This window comes from Pogoniulus pusillus, chromosome 19, assembly GCF_015220805.1.
Source record: "Pogoniulus pusillus isolate bPogPus1 chromosome 19, bPogPus1.pri, whole genome shotgun sequence".
NCBI classification, from domain to species: domain Eukaryota; kingdom Metazoa; phylum Chordata; class Aves; order Piciformes; family Lybiidae; genus Pogoniulus; species Pogoniulus pusillus.
In genome coordinates, this window is record NC_087282.1 from 19,548,119 (window position 1) to 19,572,115 (window position 23,997).

Below are 23,997 nucleotides of genomic sequence, written 5' to 3' on the forward strand. Positions count from 1 at the left end.
TGTTTTCAAAATACAGTTATATAAATATCCTGATCCACAAGAAACTGTTTAGTTGTAAATCCACAGATAGCAAGAAAGAAACCCCTGCCTTCCACTAAAGAAAGTGAAACTGAAAATGCTTCTAATACTAATTCAGTGTGATATGGCTCTCTCTCCCAAATATAATCATCTGTGGCTTTCAATTTTAACAAGCCTGACCTATATGCCATAGGATTAACCAGACATTAACATTGGTGCTTCAAGTTAAGGGAAATAAGCATTATGTCCTTGTTTATAAATGGAGAAGGTAGCATTTTTAGAAACATATCTAATCAGCAACGGCAAAACCATAGAGGCTGGTTACCATCAAGCCTCTCCCAGCTCTGTCCTACAATTGCAAGTGCTGCCAGTCAAGTAGTACCATGAAAAACAGAAACAGCTAGTAACAACTTGTATTAACAAAAAGCCCTACCACCAACCCCAGTGTAACCGGATCCACTTGAGGGCTGTGGTGGCTACAACTAACTTTAAAAGGCTACACTAATGATTAAGCACATCTTCATTTTGCCCAAGTCAGTATCACAGTATCATCAGGGTTGGAAGAGACCTCACAGATCATCAAGTCCAACCCTTTACCACAGAGCTCAAGGTTAGACCATGGCACCAAGTGCCATGTCCAATTCTGCCTTCAACAGCTCCAGGGACGGCGACTCCACCACCTCCCCGGGCAGCCCATTCCAGTGTCCAATGACTCTCTCAGTGAAGAACTTTCTCCTCACCTCAAGCCTAAATCTCTCCTGGCACAGCTTGAGGCTGCATCCTCTCGTTCTGGCACTGGCCACCTGAGAGAAGACAGCAACCTCCTCCTGGCCACAACCACCCCTCAGGTAGTTGTAGACAGCAATAAGGTCACCCCTGAGCCTCCTCTTCTCCAGGCTAACCAATCCCAGCTCCCTCAGCCTCTCCTCGTAGGGCTGTGCTCAAGGCCTCTCCCCAGCCTCGTCGCCCTTCTCTGGACACGCTCAAGCATCTCAACGTCCCTTTTAAAAGTGTCACAGGGTGTAAGGAGGCTGCAGGGCAGAAGATGGGCACATCTCATGTGGCTCCTTCTGCCGTGCATACAGGAAGGTCACTGTGCAAATGGTCAAGGTCTACCCTCAAATTCAACCCATCTTCAGGAAATCGACCACAAATATGCATTGTTTTGACATGGAAATGTGGGAGAGCTGTCTGGTGGCTCACGCAGTTGAGCTCACACAAGTGCATTCTCCTTGCTCGTTTCCAAACTGGTGGGTGGGCAGAAGATTGCAGGTTTGTGCCAACACTTGTCTAGGCTATAGATCTGGTGTAGGATTAGTATTGGGCGCTGTTGTGCTGGCATCCACCTTACACAGACATTCGGAGGGGAGTGAGAGGATACAAGTTATTTGTACATGATCATCACTGCAGATGGAAAAGCAGGTCTGCACACTACAGAGATCTAACCTGCTGATCAGGTTTTAGGAGTTCATTTTACCCTCCATCAACAGACAGCAGTTTTGAATGGCACTGTGGCTAAGAGAACTTCTTGAGTGGCTATGTTCCCCTTACTCTGTAAGAGCTGTCCTCCACTAGAGCAATCAAGTCTTCTTTCCTCTGAGCTTTAGTTGCATTGCTTTAACATTGGCTGCACTCAGAAACCAGTGGGAAGTGAGAACTGACACTGAACGGGGAGTGTTGCTTTCAGTGCACCATTCCCTGGTACCTGCCAGCCCTCTTTGGCCAGCAGTGCCACACGTGAATGGCTGCTCTACCACAGGCTGTTAGACATCACAACCAGAGACAGCTGAAGCATCAGCCAGTCCATAATTCCTCTAGGGTTCATGAGGCCAAAATTTGCTTAGCTTTAAGAAATAGAACAAGGCCTAAACCTTCTCCCAAGTGTTAGCTTAATGATAGCTAAAATTGTTTTCCTTCATTTTCTTCATGAAAACTAAGCAAGAGCTGCATGTTTCAACAGATGTTGCTCTGTGTAGGCTGAAACATGTTGGTAGAGCATAACTACATATATTTAAACCCAGACATGTATAGAGAATCTTCACAGGGGCTTCAGGCATCCAAAATAAACACATTGTGCTTCCAAGTTGCACCCTGGGAACCTTTAGGCAGGAAGTGGTGGGGGATCTCCCATACTTGGCCAGCTGACATGCTGGCATGCATGTCCTTGCCAGTGATTCTTTTGCCATAGGACATTCCTATGCTCTGAGTTAACTGTGGGGGGGTGGGGAGGAGAGAGGGAATGGTCTTTCTAAACACTTTGAAAAAAATAGTTTTTTAACTGTTGCACTGGGGAGTAATTGTGCTGGGAAAACAAAACTCCATTTCCCAGAGACTGTTACCAGCCATAAAGATAAAACAAGGCCACAGCTTTCAGATGGCACAGGCATACCAAAACTGGGACAGGATTTTTAAATAGGATGCTGTTGCTTAGCCCTCATGAGTAGCCTGGCTCTAAGAGAGGCAGTGACATTGGGTGTCATGTTCTCTTGAAAAGTGAGAATCCTGTTTTCCAGGCTGGTATTTGCACAAGGACCATAAAATCTAGAAGACAAATTTCCACCAGTGCAGGCACGCAATTGAGTAGCATTGCTGTTGCTTAAGATAGATTTGACTACAGACCCGAATTTGAGAGAGAAAGATGCCATCCTTAAAGCAACTAAACAAATCATAGAATAATCTTGGCTAGAAGGGACACCTGGGTATCATCAGCCCTCTGCTTCAAGCACATCACCAATGAAAAAAAACAACCTGACAGTATTTCACCAGGCACTTAAGTTTGAACTATCATCTGCACACAGAAATCCCCTCCTGGGCTGGATAGGCTGGCTGGGAGGTTTGTTTCAGTGTTCCCCACTGAAACGCAGGTGGTTTTCACTCCTGCACAGCATGCTCTGCTCGGTGCTGGTGCTGTTTGAGGGGCTGATGCTTTTCTCCCCCAGTTCTCAGTGACTGCTCTCCAAGAATCTGTCAACTGTGGCAGGCCTGACCAGAGCAGAGCACAGTAATGAGTTTCATTGTATGGGGACACTGGCTGGCTCAGACATGCTAACAACGGTGGCAGGAGATCATCAAGAGTACTACTTCTAGGATGAGAAGTTCCTGACCTAATTCAAGAAGCTGCTTGTTGGAGGTCATTCATCCAGTCCTCTCAGATGTCTCAAACCCATCTCTTTAAGATCTATCTATTCTTTTGTAGACTCTTCTCTTATTAAAAACATTTTTACTGTCCATTTCCTTCATCCAGCCCTGGATTCCTCAGTAAGAAGTGTATTTACTCCATCTCTCACTCCTCCTCTTTGAAAGGGTGTATGCTATTTGACATATGACCAAAATATGCTCTTCCCCTTTCTCTGCTGATTTTTATATTGGACAGCTCTGTTTCGAACTGAGTACCTGAGAACTAGATGGAAACATTTTGGAAACACCTAGCACACATACTCACACAGATAGGGGTGGCTGCAGGCTGCCTGTGGCTGTGTATGAGAAGGCTTCGCTCACATGCAAGCAAGGACGAAGCAGACAAGCAAAAAAGAAGCTCCTGCGACCTTGTCAAAATTCATTACCATGCACCAGCACGCCCAGGCTAAGTTCTGTTTGGGAATACCTGGGAAACAAAGGCTGGGAGTATTGGATGATGAGTTCTGCGTTATCTCAGGTTTGCTTTGAGAAGTGAGAGTGCCGTGATCTCGGCAGCATCACCCTCCCAAAGCCAACAGGCTGGCCGGCTGGGGAAGTCCCGGGTTACAGAAAGCAGTGCCGCCAGCCCACGGGGGCAGCACAAGAAGAATAAATGACAACTGTTTACCCTGCTCCCTCCAAGGAAGCGGTGATACAGCTGTAGCTACAAACAGCTCATCTGCCACACGCTAATTCTTTGCACAGAACCCACTGGCTGTGTGGGGAGAGAACTCTGCAGGCTTCTCTTGTGCAAGGCAGGAAAGGTGGACTCAGCAAACGAAACTAGTCCTGGGCTGCACCCTCTCCTCGATTGAGCTCTCTGCGGTTGCCTGCTTGGGTGACTTTTGGCATCAGGCACTTTCCAAACTCAGGAGGTGGTGCTGGCCTTGAGTAACTTGGGATTTCTCAAGGCAGGGAGAAATAGAGGGCGGAAGTGGCAAAAATGGAAGCAGAGATAACAAACTGTTAATAAATATACACTGCAGTGGTTCCACTGGAGCTTAATAACCAACTCAGTGGGCACTGCCGGACTGGCTCCCTGCCTCCTTGCCACTCAGCCTTCCTTCTCTCTTTAATACATCAACTGTGCTCAGCTGCCATTCCAACCTTCCACATGAACCAGGCTGCCCTATGGCCCTGCTGCCAGCCCCTGTTCATTCTCTGTCTGTCACTGACTCCTTCACCTGGCGTGGTCTTTGGAAGGAAAGAGCCACCACAGCCTGATCAGAAGAGCCTTGTTTCTTCAGCCTTGCAATGATCCCTCTTCCACCAGAAATAAGCCAAATTCAACCAGAGATTCCTATTTAGGTCAATGTGATGCAGACCAAAGAGAGGAAAAATGTTAGCTGAGGTGCTTCTGAGCCTCTTCCTGGCTTCTGCAGCTTGTCAGATTCAAGCCTTGATTTAAAACAACCGCAGAGTGATGATTATTGATCTGCAACCACTCGCCCCACTCACTGCCATTGAGAGATCCAACCTACAGCAGCGATTCCCACACCTACGCAGCTTCTTCAAGTGAGAACCAAGCCCAACAGGATGCTGCCGCTTCTAACCGGTGTCTATAGGGCCACACTGTCCTACAGTGGCTAGTCCACCTCCTGTCTCCAGCATGCACCATCATTGCTGGAGACTCTCTTGATTTAATAGCATGGAATCTATTAATCCATGACTGGGCTATCCAGAATGGGAGTTGGACAACCTTCTTTCACTAAGAATCTCAAGACACTTGTAACTCCTGGGAAGTCACAGGTGTTGGCTTTCCTGTTGGTCTGACTGAAGAACAGAGAAAAATGATGGTAAAGGGAGATTGGACAGGTGGGGAAAATTTCAGACTCTCCACAGATCCTGGGATTTGCTAGTGTTGTGGCAGCACAAAGCCTTCCAGAGTAAGACACTTGTACTTCAGAAACCCAGGAAAGCCCAGGTCACCAACAGGCTGCTAAGACCTGACATATCTTTATTATTTTAAGAGAGGGTGCATGTTTAATTGGACACTGGAATGGGCTGCCCGGGGATGTGGTGGAGTCGCCATCCCTGGGGCACTTCAAGGCAAGGTTGGACGTGGCACTTGGTGCCATGGTCTGGCCTTGAGCTCTGTGGTAAAGGGTTGGACTTGATGATCTGTGAGGTCTCTTCCAACCCTGATGATACTGTGTGTGATACTGTGTGTAATTATCAGTGGAAGGGCTGAGAAACACAGCAGCCTGTGATGAGTCTTTTTTTTTTCCCCAGTATTTTTTTTCAAGGTACATTGCAAACTACTTTTTCCTCTGCAAAGTATAAAACCTGAGTCTGAGGTTTGCTTGACTGAGCTGACCAGAGAATCTATCACTCTCTGTCTCTTTCAAATACTAGACACTGCCAAAACTGGAAGTATGTGTTTGCCAGAGGCAAACTGTTTGCAGCATTCAGCGATCAAGACTTCAGTCTCTGTGGCTTCAACAAGCTTCAGCGAGAGCTATCTGCCCATCAGCCCAAAATGTTTCTATCTGTTCTGACAAAAACAGTCATGTAATGAGAAAAGAAAACTGGCAATTTTCCATAAGAAACATGAAAACGTCACCAATTTTTCTTCTGTGCCTTAAACACACAGCACAGAAAGGTTTGTGCTTTCTATGGCTCGTTTATCCACACTCCAGCTAGATTTTAATGTCCTACTATCTTTGAGGACAGTTCACAAAAAAAAGAGGTGAGGATCTGAGTGTGTGTTTAAAGGTTGGAAAGTGGATTTGACATAACACTGCCTTTTTAAATGGCAGCAGTTACTTGCAACCCTGCTTGAGCTATCAGACGTGTTGTTTTCAGGAGCAGGCTGGCTTGCACATGAGCAATGAACCCCAAATGCTCATGGGCAAAGATTCCATTTAATGACAGCAGAACCTGGCACTGCATTAAGTGCATTTAGCACATCTGCAGCTTTCCATTTGTGCATCTTGGCTGCAGTTTGGCAACAGCAACTCACATTTTATATTTGAATCCAGGAGAAAATGCTTCCTGCTGACCAGTGAGTAGCCAAAGCAGTCCATGCCTACAAGGAACATAAACTAGGCTTTATCAAAGCCACATCTCAGGCTACAAGGAGAACTCAAGGAGGCTCAAGCAATTAAAACTACCATTCACTTTCTCCACATTAAGATTAAGCATAAGCTAAAATCTCATTTTTCCTAGTGCTCTAGGCTTTTTGACCCTTCTGATATCAAGCAATTTCAGCATGGATGGACACAAAGTTGTCATTTCACATTGTCAAGAAAGAGATCACACAGCCATTCCAAGCTACCAGAGATGTGTTTCACAGTGCTTAAAAATAGCAGTACTCCAACTCCCCAGCTAAGGAGTAGCAGAGTGAAGTCTGCTTTGGGCTCTGTTGGGTATTTGCAGGCTGGGAAGGTGGCAGATCCATTTGTAATGAAGTGTGATAGTGGAGAGAGGATTGCGAACGGGGAAAATTCACAAGGTGGATTTCTTTGTATTCCTCATGCTGGTGGAAACAGGCACCTGGAAGGGAGGATGTAGGAAGAGGAACCCTGGATGTAAGCAGTCATTTTAACCATGAAAGGACATCAGCACTCAGCTAGACTGCATGCATGATGTTGATTAATTTTGCCTGGAACTACAGCGTCTCCCAGTTTGTAATTCACAGTGGCAATATGAAATTTGCCATCTTGGCAACAATTACATTAACATGGATTAGAAGTTGCTTGGGTTATGAACAGGTAAACCATCTCCTAAACACTGCTGCTACATTTGTGGAATTCAATCTCCCATCAGTACAACAAACATCAGTTGACTTGATGGGTGCATGCTGTGATCCTTTGCCCCATTACTGTCACCACTCATTGTGATCCTCTCCAGTTATGTCCTCAGTAAATCAGGAACCTCAAGCCGTGTTGTAACAGCAAGAAGAAAACAAGGTGTGTGCTTTGCCTTAATAAAGGTGGCAACACTCCCTGTTCTGAGTGCCAAAATACCTGAACTAGAGGGGCAGTTGCTCCCATGCCTGCATGCATCACCTGGACCCAGGCTGATAGGCATACCTCATGTACATCACCAGAGCCCATGACCAGAGGTTTTTGCTTGCTTACACTGTTGCTCCAGAGCTGCGACCAATTCCCCTTCCCTGCTGTACAGCAAGTCTCATTTGACTGTTGAATACATGTGAACTTTTAAATGGTGATTGCTGACCTCGCACTTCCCTTCAGCTATGTGGCCTTCTTCCCCAAGTAAGCATGCAGCATAGGAAGCAACCCTGGCTGCAAATGCTCAGCACTGTCCCATTTAGCTAGTAAGCACAAAAATCCCAACATCATGAATATACAAAAACTGGAAAGATGTAATCTTACAATAAGCTTAAACCACAGAAACTAACAGGAAATTCAGCTTGGACTACCAAGAGCCTAAGGTATTTCTTTGGGGTTTCTTTTGGTTTGGTTTGGTTTTTGACTAAATCTTAACAAAAAATGAAAGGGAAGGAAATATTACAAATGACTTTCTCATACCTATTTGTGTGGATGTGATAATGCTCATAATGACAAATAGATGTGATCTGTACCCTGCTTTAAAGTGGACTATCTTACACAGTATCACAGTATCACCAAGGTGATTCCCCTTTACCACAGAGCTCAAGGCTAGACCATGGCACCAAGTGCCACGTCCAATCCTGCCTTCAACAGCTCCAGGGACGGCGACTCCACCACCTCCCCGGGCAGCCCATTCCAGTGTCCAATGACTCTCTCAGGGAAGAACTTTCTCCTCACCTCCAGCCTAAATTTCCCCTGACATAGCTTGAGGCTGTGTCCTCTGGTTCTGGTGCTGGCCACCTGAGAGAAAAGAGCAACCTCCTCCTGGCCACAACCATCCTTCAGGTAGTTGTAGACAGCAATAAGGTCTGCCCTGAGCCTCCTCTTCTCCAGGCTAAACAATCCCATCTCCCCCAGCCTCTCCTCGTACAGGCTGGCCAGCAGCAACTTTGGGAGCAAGGGGTTTTTTTTAGTTATCCTTCTGTGAAATTATAGGCAACATCGCTAAAGTATGTGTGAAGATATCACTGTAGGATCAGTTCCAAGGGGGAAAAAACCCATAGTCAAGAAAACACCCATTTCTCCATCCCACACAAGTAACATTCACTGTAAAGGAAAGAAAAGAAAAAAAAAAAAAAAAGAAGAAAAAAACCCTCCAGACCCTCCAGAAAGTTTTGCTGCTTTCCAGGTCAGACAGAATTACCAGTCTCATTTCAAAGGCACCAACAGAGATCTGCCCTATCAAAACAAATGTTCAGAGCCTTCCCGTCTTGTCTTTCCTTAGCAATTCATCTGCTTTCAGTATTAATGACACTGTTAAAATGGAAACATTTCCATGAGAAAAATTGCTGCTGACAAATGGATCTGGAGGAACAGGACTACTGTTTGCTCCTGTGTTGTGCTGCTAGCAGGAGATCTCTGTACAGATGCTTCTTAATTAGTCATCTGAAGACTTAGAGCAATCACGTCACGCATATTGTTTGGCTGTAACTTCCACATTCCATTTAATGACAAGTGTTATTAACTAGACAGCTGAAGACAGAACAAGTTCTCTCCCTCTCAGTTTGTAAGCAGTAGTACACGAGCAATTCTTTCATATCTGGCTGTAAATCAAGATCAATCTTAGACTCAACACCTTTCCATCAGTATTACCTCATCTTACCTCAGTTTTAATACCAGCAGTATTGTTTTATATCTTTTTTTTTATAGTCCATTAATTTCAAAGTCCTGTGGAACACTTTGTGGTAATTTTGTAGACTACATTAATTTCTCATGGCAGTAGCTAGGCTAGAGAATTGCAGATCCTCTTCACTGAGCAAAAAGTGATGCTTTTGCTGCTTGGGTCCCTTGGGATTTGAAAGGTACCTTTATCTCTTCTTTTTCAGCCCCTACCACTGGCACAGTTGTGCAATAAGTTAAAAGGAGCTAAGTATTAGAAACAGGCTGTTTAGGCTGCTAGATTATGAAATAGGTGTACCATCTACTAGATAACCAGATAAAACCTAGTCTGACACTCCTTTGCTGTCACCTATTGCACTGTTTTTTAACCCCCCTGAAAACTTACTGCTATGATTTGATCAAATTATAGGTTCCATTTTGTGGAAAGGCATGGCTGGGGAATTAACAGCCTGAAGGTGAAGCTTTCTATTAGGCCCAACTTGGGGCCAAAAAAGCTCTCAGATTATCAGAACAATAAAACACAATGGTATTTCAGTCTGCAAAAGAAGCATGTAAATGGGCATTTTTATTTCAACACTTACTCCCCTGAATAGTAACAGCTCCAAGCTTGCCTGTGTGGCTGCACCTGACTGCTAACCTGATATGGCCCTATGTAGATCCGACTGCTGAGCTACCTTCTGCTTACATCCTGTATTGGAAAGCAATGCATTACTGCATCCAGAGCTCTCCTCCAGGCTTCACAGGGGACAAACATTTCAAAGAGCAGTTTGGAGTTTCTCCTAAATATCAGAAACTGGAGCACAACTCTAAGAAGGTTGGAATTAATGGGCAAGGGAAAAGAACATCCTCAACAGCTCCTACACGCTCATTCAGAGCCTTCATAAGCCTCCTGCATGTTCCTCTGCCTTTCAAAAAGTGAAACAATAATTAAGATATTGATTAATACAGAACCATAAAAGCAAGCCTCACTTGTAAGTCAAAAGATCATGAATCTAGTGAGACTCTCACCAAACATGGGTATAGAGGGTTTTTATACAGAAATAGAAATGTTTTGTAAAGCAGAAGAGTGCAGAAGTGTCCAGTAGTGAATGTTTCATTTGTTCCTGACTACTTCATTTCCCCCCAGCACTTTCCTCTTTACCTACACAGCAACTGCACTATTCTGAGTGCTCATTAAGTTTAACAGGAGCACAGTTCACTGGCAACATTATTTGTAGGCTTCCTTCCTCCTGGAGCAGTGAGATGCCCAGACCAGCATGCAGCTCTGGCTCCTACAACACACATATTTGAACACTGTCTGTTACTTACACAAGGATCTTCAAAGAACTCTGCAAAACAGCAGTACTAAAGACCTAAACCCAAGCACAGACCACCACCTCACTCCTGAAACCTCGATCCTGTATGAAGCCCTTGAGGTCTTGGCCTCAGAGGAACAAATATTTTGGGAGACTGATTTCAGCAGGGATGGGATTTCACTCTTTGCTCTTTCATTATTATTAACTGAAGAAGTGAATTAAAAATACACAGCATTTGGAGAAATTATCTCCAGCAGAAAATGCAGCCCTTAAGTTCCTTGCCTTTTAACCAGAGACCCTCCCAACTTGCCGTAGACACCAGTTCCCTCTGTTCTAGAAGCGATGTTAATCACACATTCATCACTGCAAATTGACAACATAAATGCTGACTTGTGCAAACAATGTTAGAGAAAATGGTGTTCTTGCTGCAGAAGTGAATGACACAGCCTTTCAAGCTTTCTACACTTCTCAGTTTTGTGTAAACTCTAATTTCTAAGCCTTTGTTCTGCCTTTAAAGGTCACAGAGTTGAAAGCCATGAAGCATAGCATGTGTTCTCACTGATATTAAAATACTGTTTACTAGATCATGCATACAAATGTAAAGAAGAAACTGTTTGCAGCCTCCTGCATTAATAAGAGACAATTTATCAGTCAACATGGTTCCAAAGTATCAACATGTGGAATGAAAATCTGATCTTAATCACACAGTGTGATTCCTTTTGGGTGTTTATTGCAGTGAGGTCTCCACGTTGAGATGTAATCACACCGACTTCTGATGACACCATATTTGACTGATTAAACTCCTAATCCTGCCAGTGCTCAACTTCAGGAATACAAGTGGTCTTTTTAGATTCGAGCATATGATTGCACATTTGCAAGATCAGGCATTCATTTGCATATTCAAATTGCAAAACTGCAGCTTCCCTTTGTCTGTGTAAGGCCAACTATAGCGCTCCAAATGCTAAACAACCACCGTAGAGTTGGACAGTATTTTTAGCATCTCTATGGTGCATTTCTATCTTTAGCTGCTACGTTCACAAACAATCCCACAGGACACTGCATAGCTAACATAGCTCAGGCTCTTCACCACATTCAACTTTTCTCCCAAAATACGGTGAAAGCAGGCTAGACAAGAGGCCAGTTTAAGACCTGCCAGAGTTTCCTCAGATGCACCGTCCTGAGCAGAGCAGGACTCTGCCATAACATGCTAAAACATTAAAACATTAGAGTGTTCTGCTTTGGAGTGGTGATGGAGCTTGCTGTGACTTCCTCCAGGGACAATACAGCTCTACGCTCCAAGTTTGCACTGTGCAGATAAATCAAGGAGGACAGTGAAGGATTTCTGCTTGTTGTTTCCTAGCAGGATGTGCCCATGGGTTTGTGGCAAATTTCTGGTCAAAGCTTAAGCCTGCAAGAGAAGTTAATAATTGAACTTGCCAAATCATCACAATTTCTAAATCCAACTGCATCTTGTTTTCACAAAGTGGCATATTAAACCAGTGAGCCATTTTATTAGACTCATGCTCATGTAACAAAAACATGTGTTAGCTCTTGAGTGCCAAGTATCATCCTGGAGGGTTACCAATCCCTGTTACAGATTTCATAGCCAGACTGCAGTTATCTGTCATAACAGAGGAGGTAGTTTTGAACACAAAGAATGAAGCATGCTGCTTGCTTTGGGAATTCTTTATGTGGTCTCTGTAAAACTCTAGGAAGGTGATGTACTGCTGTGGGTAAAAAAGAGCTTCAAACTTACTGCTGACTGCAGTGGGGCTGTCTTGCAAAAGCATCCTGGATTGCTGGGGCATGCCCCCAAGTTTGCTCTTTCATTCCCTAGAGCAACTTTTGAAAATGGCACCAGCAGCACCAGTTCCAACCTTCAGCTACAGCAGCTGGGTCAGATCTGAGTGCACAGGAAAGGTTTTTAGAGTTATCTGTATGAGGTATTTCAAAACTACAGGTTTACCACAAAGAGACAAGCAGCTCATCATGGCAATGGCAGTATTAAACAGACGATTGACCTTTGAAGCTTCTAATCTGAAATACATTCCCCACTGAGCTGGAGCTGCATATGGAGGCAATAGCCTCCAATATCTTGATTTACAGAGGAAGTACTGATGGAATCCCATACATCCTGTTAATGGCAAAGGGAGTTATGTAAAGGAACTATTTCTTTCATTAAGTGCCGTAGCTGAGGTTTGCAGATGAGCCCAGACACTTGTCACCAATTTAATTTCAAGGGGACAAGATAACCTGAAAGCCCTTAGAAAACCTTAGACCTTGTAAGTGCTTCACAAATGGGCTCTTCATTTCCCCATTTACACTTACCTTCTCTCACATGACTGTAGCGCTATCAAACGCTCTGTTATTAAAACTCTTTCAATGCTAATGGGACCTTCCTAACCAAGTGTGTTCATTACCTTCCTCTACCCTACCAGGGGTATTGCCATATATCTGGGAGGTGTGAGAACTGAGGAAACAGCATTAGGGCTAGGACTGATGCTTTTGACTCTGCAGCAGCACCAAACCAAGGCTGAGATGCACAAGAGGCAGTGGCCAGGCAGCAGTACACACTGTTCATTATGTCTACAACACACAGCTGTGGTTTTCCTTCTTCTTTTTCTTTTGGTCAGAGCTATTTCTTCCTTTCAAGCATTGAATGTATTCAATCAAGTACATCAGTTATTCACTCAAAGTGTTTGCATTATGCAACATGAGCATCAGGTTAAGGAGAAAAAGACAAAAAAATTGCTTTTTTTTAATGAGGTCTTTCTTAAAGACTTTCTTTTTTAAGTGAGCAGAGGCTTCTCCTCCACCCAGGATGTGAGGCTGACATTCTGGAGTATGGTACTCATCCTATTAAGGGTTCCTCAGCTGAAAATCACGTGTTGAAAGACTTGGTCTTTTCTAAGAAACAATGATATTACAGGAAAACTCAGCACATACTTTTGGACATCAACAGCACATTATCTTTCCATTTTCTAATACAGACATGATGTCTGGAGTTGAGCAAACACATTCTTGAAAGGTCAGAACACTTAAACTACATGTAGTACCTAGTTTTGGACAAAAAAACCCTGTGCCTTTTAGTTATGACCTTTCAACTTACCCAGAAGAACTAGGCTATTTCCCAAAAAGTTTTCAATTCCAAGAATGTGCTTTTCTCCCAGCGTTGGAAAGTGGAGGCAGAACTCCTTTGCTTGTTTCTCTTTGGTATAAGCTTCTCACAGATATCATTGAGTCCAGTGATTTGTCAAGAGTACAGCCATTCCTCCTCAGAGGGCTTCAGCCACCAGCAGATGTGCACACGGGGATGCCCTGTCTGGCTTTAAGGAGAAGAGGCTGGAGGAACCCAGTGGTGGCCCCTGGTGGGTCACTGCTCATGAGAGCCACATATAACCATTCACACAAGAGTTTGCAAACCTGCAAGAACTACAACATTTCCTAAAATATAGACTTGGAACTACAACATTGCCTAACATATAGAGTTGGATTGTGGGTAGCTCTTAATCTTTTTGGTGAAAGAATGGGAGGAACTTCCTCTTTCAGTTGCAGTGGCATGGTCTAGTGAGGGTATAACTGCTGTAACGATCAGGAAACGACTGTCATGTCCGGACGGCACTATGCAGCATTACTGGGGAGTTAGGAACTCTGCAAACTGGCCACACAGGTTTGGTTTTGCTGGAGATGCTCTGGTCTGTCACAAAACACAGTGTTGTGTCCACCCTCAAGCTTCAGGATATTCAGAGGACTGAAGGAACACCAGTTTAAGCCTAGCCCAAAGAGGCAGGGTTCGCTTTGTTTCAGCACAGCTGCTTGAGATCACCTTATTACTTCAGACTATTTTCCTAGGGCTCAGATGTCTCAAAGCCAAGGCTGCACTGAGCTCTGGGATTAATTAGTGCAGGTAAGCACTGTGTTCATGTGGCCCACCATGCTGGGCCATGCTTTGACCTCAAGGACACTGTGCCCTGGCAGTTTCAGGAATCTCAAACTGAATTGCACTGACAGAGCGTAACCCTTAGCTTATTCAGTGCCAGTGAACAGAGATATCTTAGGCATGGTAAGATGACTACCTTCTACAAAAAATGACAGCCCCTCAGGTGGAAGTTGCTGAACTCCATCTGTGAAGCACTAACTGCAAATGCAGTGGTGATTGAAATGTGTTAGTCACTAAAAAAACGGTTGAGGACAAGCATTTTACTTCATATTAGCATAGAGGCTGTCTTCTGGTTTAAGGCAACCTGCTTTGTAGAAGAGAACACAACTTCTTCAAATGGATTGACTTGAGGACTTCCAAGTGCTAACCATGGCTGCAACCCCTCTCCCCCATCCTTACCACTGTGCAAAGCTCCTGCCAGCCTAGCTTTGGTCCTTCCTTGACAGTATTTCCAACAGATGGCATGAGCACTGATACGCACTTCCTAAGTTACCCCTTCTCAAGTTCCTAATGGCATTCCGACTTCTCTTATGAATTAAATTTTCAGCAGAGTCCCTCCTAGAGCCCACCAGGTGCTGCTGGTACCACACTGTAATGCAGCACATACCCAGGCCATTACACCTCATCCCAGCACCGCGGTTGCTTTGGAGAAAGAGAGCTCCAGTTCTTCAAAAGGAGCCTGTTTTCTATTGAAGCTGTTTGTGGAGACTGCAGAGAAACTGTACCTGGTTACCTTATGCTTCACTTGCTAGATTTGCCAGGCAAGATCTAGGAAATGGGCAGGAAACATCAACCTTATGTATCACAGCAATTCCTCCCCCTCCCTCCATGCCACTTCTGAGCAGTACACCAAGACCTGACTTTGCACTTTTTAAGTGCAGCCTTTCTTACACAAACATTTGAGTCAGATCTGGAGGCAGAAACAAATAAAAAGCCAAAGACATTGCCCAATTTTTTTTGTTTGTTTAAGAAAGGCTGACACCCTGTTTTATATCTCTTTGCACTCAAATCTAAAACAAACTGCACATTTTTAACAGCATGGATTTTGTAACATGAATACATTTTTTTTCAACTCAGCCTATTTTTCACACCTTTTGCTACTGGTGCAATGATTGTTAAAGAACTGATATTCCTGGAGCTCTGTGCAGCCCTGAGAGATGCTGATGCACAAAAAAAGGTGTACTATGATTAAGCACACGAGTCAGGAGGTTTCAGCTGTTATATTTCTCCCTCTCCCTTTTACAGTCATCTTAATTTTGCTTCCATTAAAAAATCTGAGGCAGAAAACCAGCAAAGACCTAGTCCTTCACCTTGCTTCTCTGTGCAATCATTTAGACATAGATGTAAACCAAGACTTTTCTAACCTGGATAAAATGAACAGAAAACGTGGCCAAGTGCAAATGACAGCAGAAGAAGTAAGAAAGTGGAATCAGACATAGCTTGTACCTTTTATTAAAACTACCCCTCTTTTCCTCTTAAACACCTTGAGTTAAACCATATTTTCCTCCTTTGCTTCCCTACTATCAGTTACATGTGAACAGGGAAAGATAAATGTCAAGTCTGTCTTTAAAGGAAAAATGCACCACCATTTATCAGTCCTCAAATAAAAAGAAACCAATCTCTTTCTTTTTTGATTAGTCTTTTATTTTAACAAGAGCTGTCTTACCTTTCTGTGGTTTCTATCTACTGCCAAGAAAACCTACCTTATTTTATCACTGGAGAACTGCAAGTCCTAACTGATCATCCAGCATCTTCCAAATCACACCATCTGTACTGCTGACAATTTTTGAAAGACCAAGTCTGGACTATATTTTGTCATGACAATTAGGAATTTCCTCACAGCATTGAACTTAATTTGAAGTACTTTGTGTTAGTACACAAGACATTAAAAATAATGCAGGGAGAAACAAGGCAGCATTAGGGTAGAATTTGATTTAGGAAAGTTCTTTGCTTCAGCAGTACACTGTGTGTTTCCCTACGTGGTGTCTCCTCATTTTTGCAAGACAAATAAATCTGGTCTGGAACAAGACAGCCACTGAATCAGCAGTGTCAATATAAGGAACTCCCTGGAAATAAACTTTGCTCATTTAGGATGCAGTGTTTCTAACGTGGCACATGAAACTGAACAATGGGGAAAGGGCTTCTGGGGTTGTCTGCAAAGGAGCCGTACCAAAACTGAAGCCCAAGGCCTGATTCTTCAGCCCAGCAAAGCGAATGTGATTCTCTGCAAGAACTGCAGTGTGGGCTTATCAGACACTGTTGTCACTTCATTTGTTCACCAAGTGGTTGGGCAAGATGAGGTTTTTCTTCCTTGAAAACAAGCTGTCCAGGGCAGCATGGGTGACACAGCATCCACCAGGACAGGGCTCTGCTGGGAGGGTGCCTCTGGCAGCTCTTGCACAAGACCTTTGAAACCACCAGCCCATTGGGACAGCCTATTTAATTATGCTAGAAGGGAGCTGCAACAGGATTCCTAGACAGCTCTCACATTGCTATGGTCTGGATGTCTCATGGCTGCAAGTTACTTTTGGGGTTCTAAGAGAGATTGAACTGCTATTTTTCCTCTTTTTTTTTCCCCTAAAATGTGTAGAAGCTCATAGATTGGATGGAAAGGATGAAGAATTAACCTCAAGTACATTTCCTTGATTTACTAATCGTTTATGTTTCACTCTAAGGGTAATCCAAGAACAAGGAGGAACTTTTGTTACCCCTTCAAAGTGTGTTTATCTCCATATAAGAGGGCAGCAGTAGCCTTCTCCAGAGCGTACTGAGTTCCTGGCTTCAGAAGCACATGGCTGTCAAGCAGCTAAATACTTTTTATAGAAACCTGGTCCATTAACGAGCTGAACCATCAGATAAGGCAGATGAGAACAGCAAACAACCCAGGAAGAGCTGCTGCCCTGCCATGCTGAACAAAAAGCTATTTACAGTAACTAACGCAGCTTTGCCTCCGACACATCTGCACACAACTTTACCCCCTGGTTCCTGACACAGACTTAAAGAAACAAAACTTGCCTTTTTCTATGTTTACTTGTTCCTGGGTGCTCCTCATGCAGATGTCCTCCCAGACCCCATTTTGCCACATTCCAGTGCCACCTGCAAATCTGATTTGGTCCAGGCTTGTCACTGCCCCACGCATCAAACACATTTCTGTTTGAGTGTCTCACTAATCTCTTTTTAAAACAAAAGCAGAACTTGGTCTCTTCCTCTCTGAAATCTGTCTTCACAATATTCTCTATTCAGGATAATCTCTGTCCTGTTCTATAACTGGATCTGAGCTCATGAAACAACTGGAGACTTTCCTGCTGATTTCAGTGGGGCTTGCTCTGCGTATCTACTGACAGTTGGCTCTTGTGAGAACGAAACGATCACCACATCTTTCATCATGACACCAGCACTTGTTCTCACCTTCTGCATACCTGTGCATGTAAAGAGATTTTATTGTTTCTGCACACTCACCCTATCTGACTTGTTTCAAGCCTCATGTGCAATACAAGTAACTGCACTAGATGGAAGAGAAATTATGTGTCTAACATAAACATTTATAATTCCAAAGCTTTAGACAACAATTGAGATAAACCTAGCGTCAAGTGGAGTGCAAGCTGTGCTGTGCAATTCAAAGGGGGCCCTGAAGGTGCAATTTGCATTTAATGGTTTTGCCTGTTAGCTCAAGCTTTAGGTGAAGCAGGAGAAAAAACAACCCAACAACCCCTCATTGGGCAGATGGTATGAGCTGAAGTCTTCAGCATTCATACTCGGTGGTGGGAGAGCCACACTTGCTTCACAGCAAGGTGTGCTATGTCCTGTGGTGAAGATTTAACTTCTGGCATTTTTCTTTTTGAAAAGAAAAAGATCAGTTCCTCTCAATTTAAGTAATGGCATGAAGGAATTCCTAACAATGGCAAACCTGTGTGTGGGGCTTTCCTCCAGGTTTTTGCCTTCTACATACTGGGCAGCTGCTTTCCAGGCAAAGCACTGGGCTGTATAAATGGGCTGCTCCGATTTCCAGCAGAGGTGTTTAAAATCAGGCAATCTAATTAGTGACTTGATAGTCCACAACATCTGCAGTCAGCAAAATGTAAAAAATGCAAAATATTGACAAGATCAGACAAATACATAATGAGGGAGTTATTAAAATGCAAATTGCCTGCCTTCTGGTACTCCAGTGGTGTATGGCACAGGACCCCAGAGTCTGCATCTAGCCTCAGCCTCCCTCTAACTGTGCGCTGGTTATGAGTAGGGAGAGAAACAGAGCTGGGGAAAATGAATGGGCAGAGCTGTCATAGGCCAGTACACATCATGGGGGGCCTGATGACTGCATGGAAACTGGAGGCATTGTGAGGTATGGAATAGGCAGCCCCAGTCTTAACAGGGTTTCAGAAAGGCCCTGTCTGCAGAGGGATGCCCAACAGCAGCTCCAGGCCATGGTTTTTTTGGACAACAGCCAGAAGTTGAAACTCTTTGCAATTTGGTGAAACTTGACATAAAAATTAATAAGAGGCACTACACTGAGAATTAATCATTAGAAAGGAAAAAGTCCAAAGGAAAGATGTGATGGAAATCCTCTTTATCCAACCTGCTCTGATGATTGGCCTTGGCCTTAAGAAGAGAAAGCTTAGTGCCCTGCTATAGTCTGAGAAGTCCTAACTGGAAGGTGAAAGAGATGGTATCATTACAAACCATATAATTCCCTCCTTCCTCATATCTACTCCCAACTTTTTCTTCTTATTTAAATAGCCTTATGATCATGTGGACTGTCTAGTATGTGCTTATTGCTTCACCTTGCAGACACATTCTTACAAGTCTGAGGGTTGCATGTATGTCTGGAAGTCTATAATAGAACAAGTAAAGTAACACGATTCCCAGCTGCGGGCTGGATGATCTAAGCCCCTACCAGGAGGAAACTTTGATGGATATTATGATTTTATGCAATGCATTTCAATCATGTTAATATTGCTGTAATAGTCTCTAAATAGCAAATATATAGACAGTGACACCCAATTAACAGGCAAATATTGAGGGGGAGGCTAAATGCTAATTTTACGTCGGCATTTAGCCTAAGAACTTCATTATGCCATCTTCTATTTTAAACTGTAGCCAGGCCACTTTGTGATGTGCTGCTGTGTGTTCTTAGTACTATGTGAATCATGGTAACTCCTTGCAAATCAGACAGAGCCAGAATCCCTGGTGCTAGATACCTGCCCAAAACCAGAAGAAAGGATGGTACCTGCCCCCAAGAGCTTGCAGAACTCTGAAGCTAAGCTTTATCAACACTTGGAAGGGAGATCTGCTACACAATATTAATGAGATGGTTCAGACACAGATGTAGCTAACTTGGTGCTCCTGAAAATGCATAGTGAAAAAAAAAGGTCACTGCAGTGATACAACCTTCACCAAATATTGGCCCTTTCAGTACCTGGTGGAGAGTGTTCATAGCCAGTCAGGAGTTGGGCAGGCAAAAGGCTACTGAGCCCCCTGGCCATCAGTGAGCAGCACTGATACAATGCCAGTTCTTTATCTCATCTTTCAGATAAATAAAATCCAAAATAGATGGAGCTTAACACACACCAAGAACAGCAAAGGTGCAGAAACAAACTGAAAAACACTACAGTATACTGGAAGCTATAGCCAGGACTGTGGTAAGGCTGTGTTGAATTTGCAGAGAAATTAGATGCCTCGTTAACTGTGGATAGATGCACAACTGTCCAAATTTAAACTTCCTCCTTTCCCCAGCTCACCAAAGTCATTACAAATCATGCAGCTAAATGAAAGCTGAAAAAGCACTTGAAGCTCAGCAGTTTTGCTGTGGTGAGTCCAATAATAAATGAAGGAAGAGGGGTGGCAGCACTGATAATCTTTATATCAAAAACACATTTTCTGCAAAGCAACCTACTATTGTTCATATGTAAAGCACATCATGCTGCTAGCAGAGAATAAATTGTCCTGCATTTTACAGATAGTAATTTTATTACAGATTCCCCCTGATTGTAGCTCAAACCCCAAATGCTTCATGCATCCCTTCTTTTAAATAAATGCAGAAGGTACACAACATGGCTGGATTATGCTATGCTGCTCTAAACACTGGTTTAAAATGCAGTGTTGGAGGCATATTTCTACTGTGCTGTATCACACATAAATTATTAACAAAAGTTAAGGAATGAAAGCAGAGCAAAGCTTCATCTGTCCAACTAAAGTCAGCTCCTAGAACACGCTGAGCACCATCCACCTGTTCCCAAGTCAAATGGGTCGGAGGCAGTGCAGGAGTCCTGGTCCTTAAGGCGTCTCCTCCTGGTCTTCCCATCTTTCTCCCTGAAGCAATTAAAACAACCTGAAGGCTTCTTAGCAAGCCATTTTTTCCCCTCTCTCTCGCTCCTTCCAAAGCAACAATGGCTAGGCGGGGTTTAGTTTTTTAAGTGCTAGATCTTGTTCCCAAAGCTAAAAATGTTTGGATAGATGTGAGCAGCCTTGACCATGTGCAGGAAAATCTAGCCCGTTGCTTATCAGTCAATTTGGCTTCAGACCAAGAGTAACACACTGCTATAAAGGGCCAACACAGTGTGAAAAAGGAGCTGTTCTACTAGAATACACTCCGTTAATTCTGGTTGAACTGACATTCTCCTAGGACAACAGCTCAAAACACGTTTAGACTGTTGTGCTAAGTGCGGCAGAGAATGGAGCAGCAGGCTGGTTTCTCTCTGATGTCACTAAGCAAGAGGCATAAAACCCCACAACAACAACCACCGACCAAAAAAATCTTGAAAATCAAATGTGAGACAAACTCTCACAGCATCATCTTTCATCAGAGTAACAGATAAGGGCTTAAAAAAAAAAATCCCCACCACCACAGCAGGGAAAAATACACTGAAAAGTCAAAAATCCCAGAGTCGCTGCACTTACTGTAATTGTCCTTCACAAGAAGAGCCCTCTAGTTATGTGAAATGACATTACCTCACAGCCCCAGGCTCCCCGAGCTCTGCGCAGGAAGGAAGCAGGCACACATCTCTTTAAGAGCCGTTTCCTCTCTGCTCTATTAATTTCGGAGATTAAGCAAGCCACTCCTTTGTGGCATAATAGAGCAAGATAGAGCCATTGTGTTTGCACAGAGTCCTGCACACTGTTTTTCTACCTTTGAGCAGGGGGATGCCTTAGCATTTTATTCTCAGATGAAAAGCCAGAAAACTTCTTGCAGCCGTAAAGCCTCCTCTTACTCTTAAATCACAATTTCAGCACATCAGAAGCCAGCAGCCCCATTCCTCTCCCCCATCACTAATGAGGATTTCAGTGTCTCACTGACACAGTTCAGGATGGAAAAAAAAAAAAATCCCAGTCACATCAGATGAGGAATTCTCTTTTCAAGGTCCCTGAATCAATGGGACTAACTTAATCAGGATTGTTTTTGCCTGGACACACACATCCTACCCTCCTGTCCTTCCCCACGGTGTTGAAGCTGAGGTACTAAATTTACTATTCCCCCCACCCCCTTTTCTTCTTTTCAACATTTATACATCCTTTTTGCTCTTTTGCCTTCACAACACAAAATCCCTTCAGCTTGTACCAGATGCCTGATGACCTTTAATAATACAGAGGCCATCACTTCTCCCTTTCAAAGACTATCATCGTATCTGATGTTGGAGCCTGGGATTACACAAGCTACCCAAGCGGCCACCAGCCGACCAGAGCCTCAGCTGGTCTGAAACTTTTCTTGAAGGAAGAAGAGAGAAGCAAGAGAAGCTTTAACCAGTGGCAAAGCAAGATGGGATCTCCACTCCTGAGCCTGAGCTTTCAAAAATTTCCTTCCAAAGCTCACGTAGATGATTTATCCTCAATTTCCCATACTTCTTCCCAGAGTGTTAAGGAAACGAGGTTGGAATTACAGGACCTTTTTGGAGTCAGCTGCCATAGGAAATGCCACTTTGTGGGGGCCGCACAAAGCTGCAGATTCCCTGAGATTAGTTCACATTTTTTACCATGTGTAAACACAGCTGATATGAAATAGAAATGCCAGCAGCAGCAGACGGATCTCTTTAGCAGGAGGAAAAAGATAACACAGGCTCAGAGCTTTTAAGCATTAGAAGCAGCAGTGGAAAGAGTGATCTCCTGGCTGGAGCAGAAGCACATGAGCCAGAACAGTGTTTCTACTGTACCTTCCCTTGCAACACGGAGTCAGGAACACAAAACCCATCCAGATAAAACAATTTGCCTATTCAGCAGCTTTCTTTTCATGAGCTGCTTCATCTTTGCAGGCTGCCCCCTCCTCTCCCCCCGCCTTTCTAGTCACCAACTGAAAACTTCAGAAAGAAAAGGAGAAAGGAGTTGTTCAGACAAAGGCCTGATTCTCTGCAAGAGCAGGGCACACACAGCAGAAAACACAGTCACGGTGTTTTGGGCATGGCGCTGGCAAGTTACGCTGCCGGTAGCTGTAGAGTTTGCTCCCCAGGCTCCACTTCAGGTTTCAGGAGTGTGCAGTAACACAAAAAGGAGGGGGTTGCAGCTCCTGCATCTTCAGTGCCAGTCTCCCGGCTATGCTTCTAGCCAACATTGCTAGCTTGGTATTTACAATCTCCACACCCCACAACAACAAAAACAACAACAACTAACCAACGACAACAGCATTCTCCTAGCAGCTCCCCCAGCACCTCACAGAGAGCACATTCCTTGCAGTTTTCTTTGCCTGTTACCAAAGGAAATCTCAACCCCTCCCAGACATTTTTATTCTGAGGCAGCCCTTTGCAAAAGCATTTTTTTCCCTACTAAAGGCAGATACTTTTCTGAGATACGATTGTAAATCATCAGTTCATATTGTAGAGGTGACTCAACAGCATTTAGATGCCAACATGAAGTTACTTCTGGATGGAGCAGGATGTGATTCAGCAGCTACAGGCAAGTAGCAGTGTATCCCTTGCATCCTCTCTAGACTCTTTTTTTTTTTTTTCTTTTCTTAATAAATTGAACTGAAATTCAGTTTAGTATTTTTTCCCTTTTGTCTGTTTTTAAAAATCCCAGTCACTACTGATTCAACATAACACACACTTTACCTCTCTTCTCCAGCGTTCAGAAGAACACTTGAATCATAGCCTCACACACATCGGTAACTAACTAAATCCTGCACTTGGCATCACATCAGCCTTAGCCTCTTAGCCATCTTCTTATCATTAAAATTTCACCCAAAATGCAGCCCACATCACAGCTGTCTTACACTGACAGCTGGAAGCAGCTTCCATGCTGCTCTGTTTCGTTACAATCACATGTCAGCTGCCTTTGCTCACTTGGACCCAGCTCCACAGGCAGAGCTTGGGAGAACACTATCCTCTTCCATCCATACACATGGGCTGCTGGAGAAAAGCAGAGATAAGGGGATTGCAAAACACAGACAGAACATCTATTTCTTCCTGTGAGGTACAGAAGGTAACCAACTGAGCTTGAAAATATCAACCTATAAACCTGAGCAAGCAGAAGCCTCAGCTGGCAGTAGTGATGTAGAGGGTGCACAAGGATGCTGGTGGGGCCATGCCCAGTGTCTGGATGTGCTGCTTAGCATTTTCTCTGGGGCAGCTTTGAGTGTCTTCACAGAAATGCATGGAAACAGAAATGTTAATCTATACACAGTGCTTTCCATCAACACTAGCAAGGGGAAGCAAACTACCTGAGCAGTCTTAGAGTATCTAACATGCAGGATTTATTAGTTTTAATATTATTAACAAAATCTACCCTGATCATAAACTCAGGGATTTTGAGTCACTTGAGAAAGAGACATGAATTTGTTTTTTTTCCAAATGTAATTCTGGAGTTTAGAAGCCCAGAATAAGTGATAATATTAAAATAATCAGTCAAAGCAGCCACCTCTAACACAGAGACCTTTTCTCACATCTCC

General features: G+C 43.8%; 1 protein-coding gene across 1 annotated transcript in view; it reads right to left on the reverse strand.

Moving 5' to 3' along the window:
* The window catches only part of MAMLD1 (mastermind like domain containing 1), an 87,072-nt gene that overhangs the window by 36,285 nt on the left and 26,790 nt on the right, over positions 1-23,997 (reverse strand). The gene's annotated exons all lie outside the window — the stretch shown is intronic.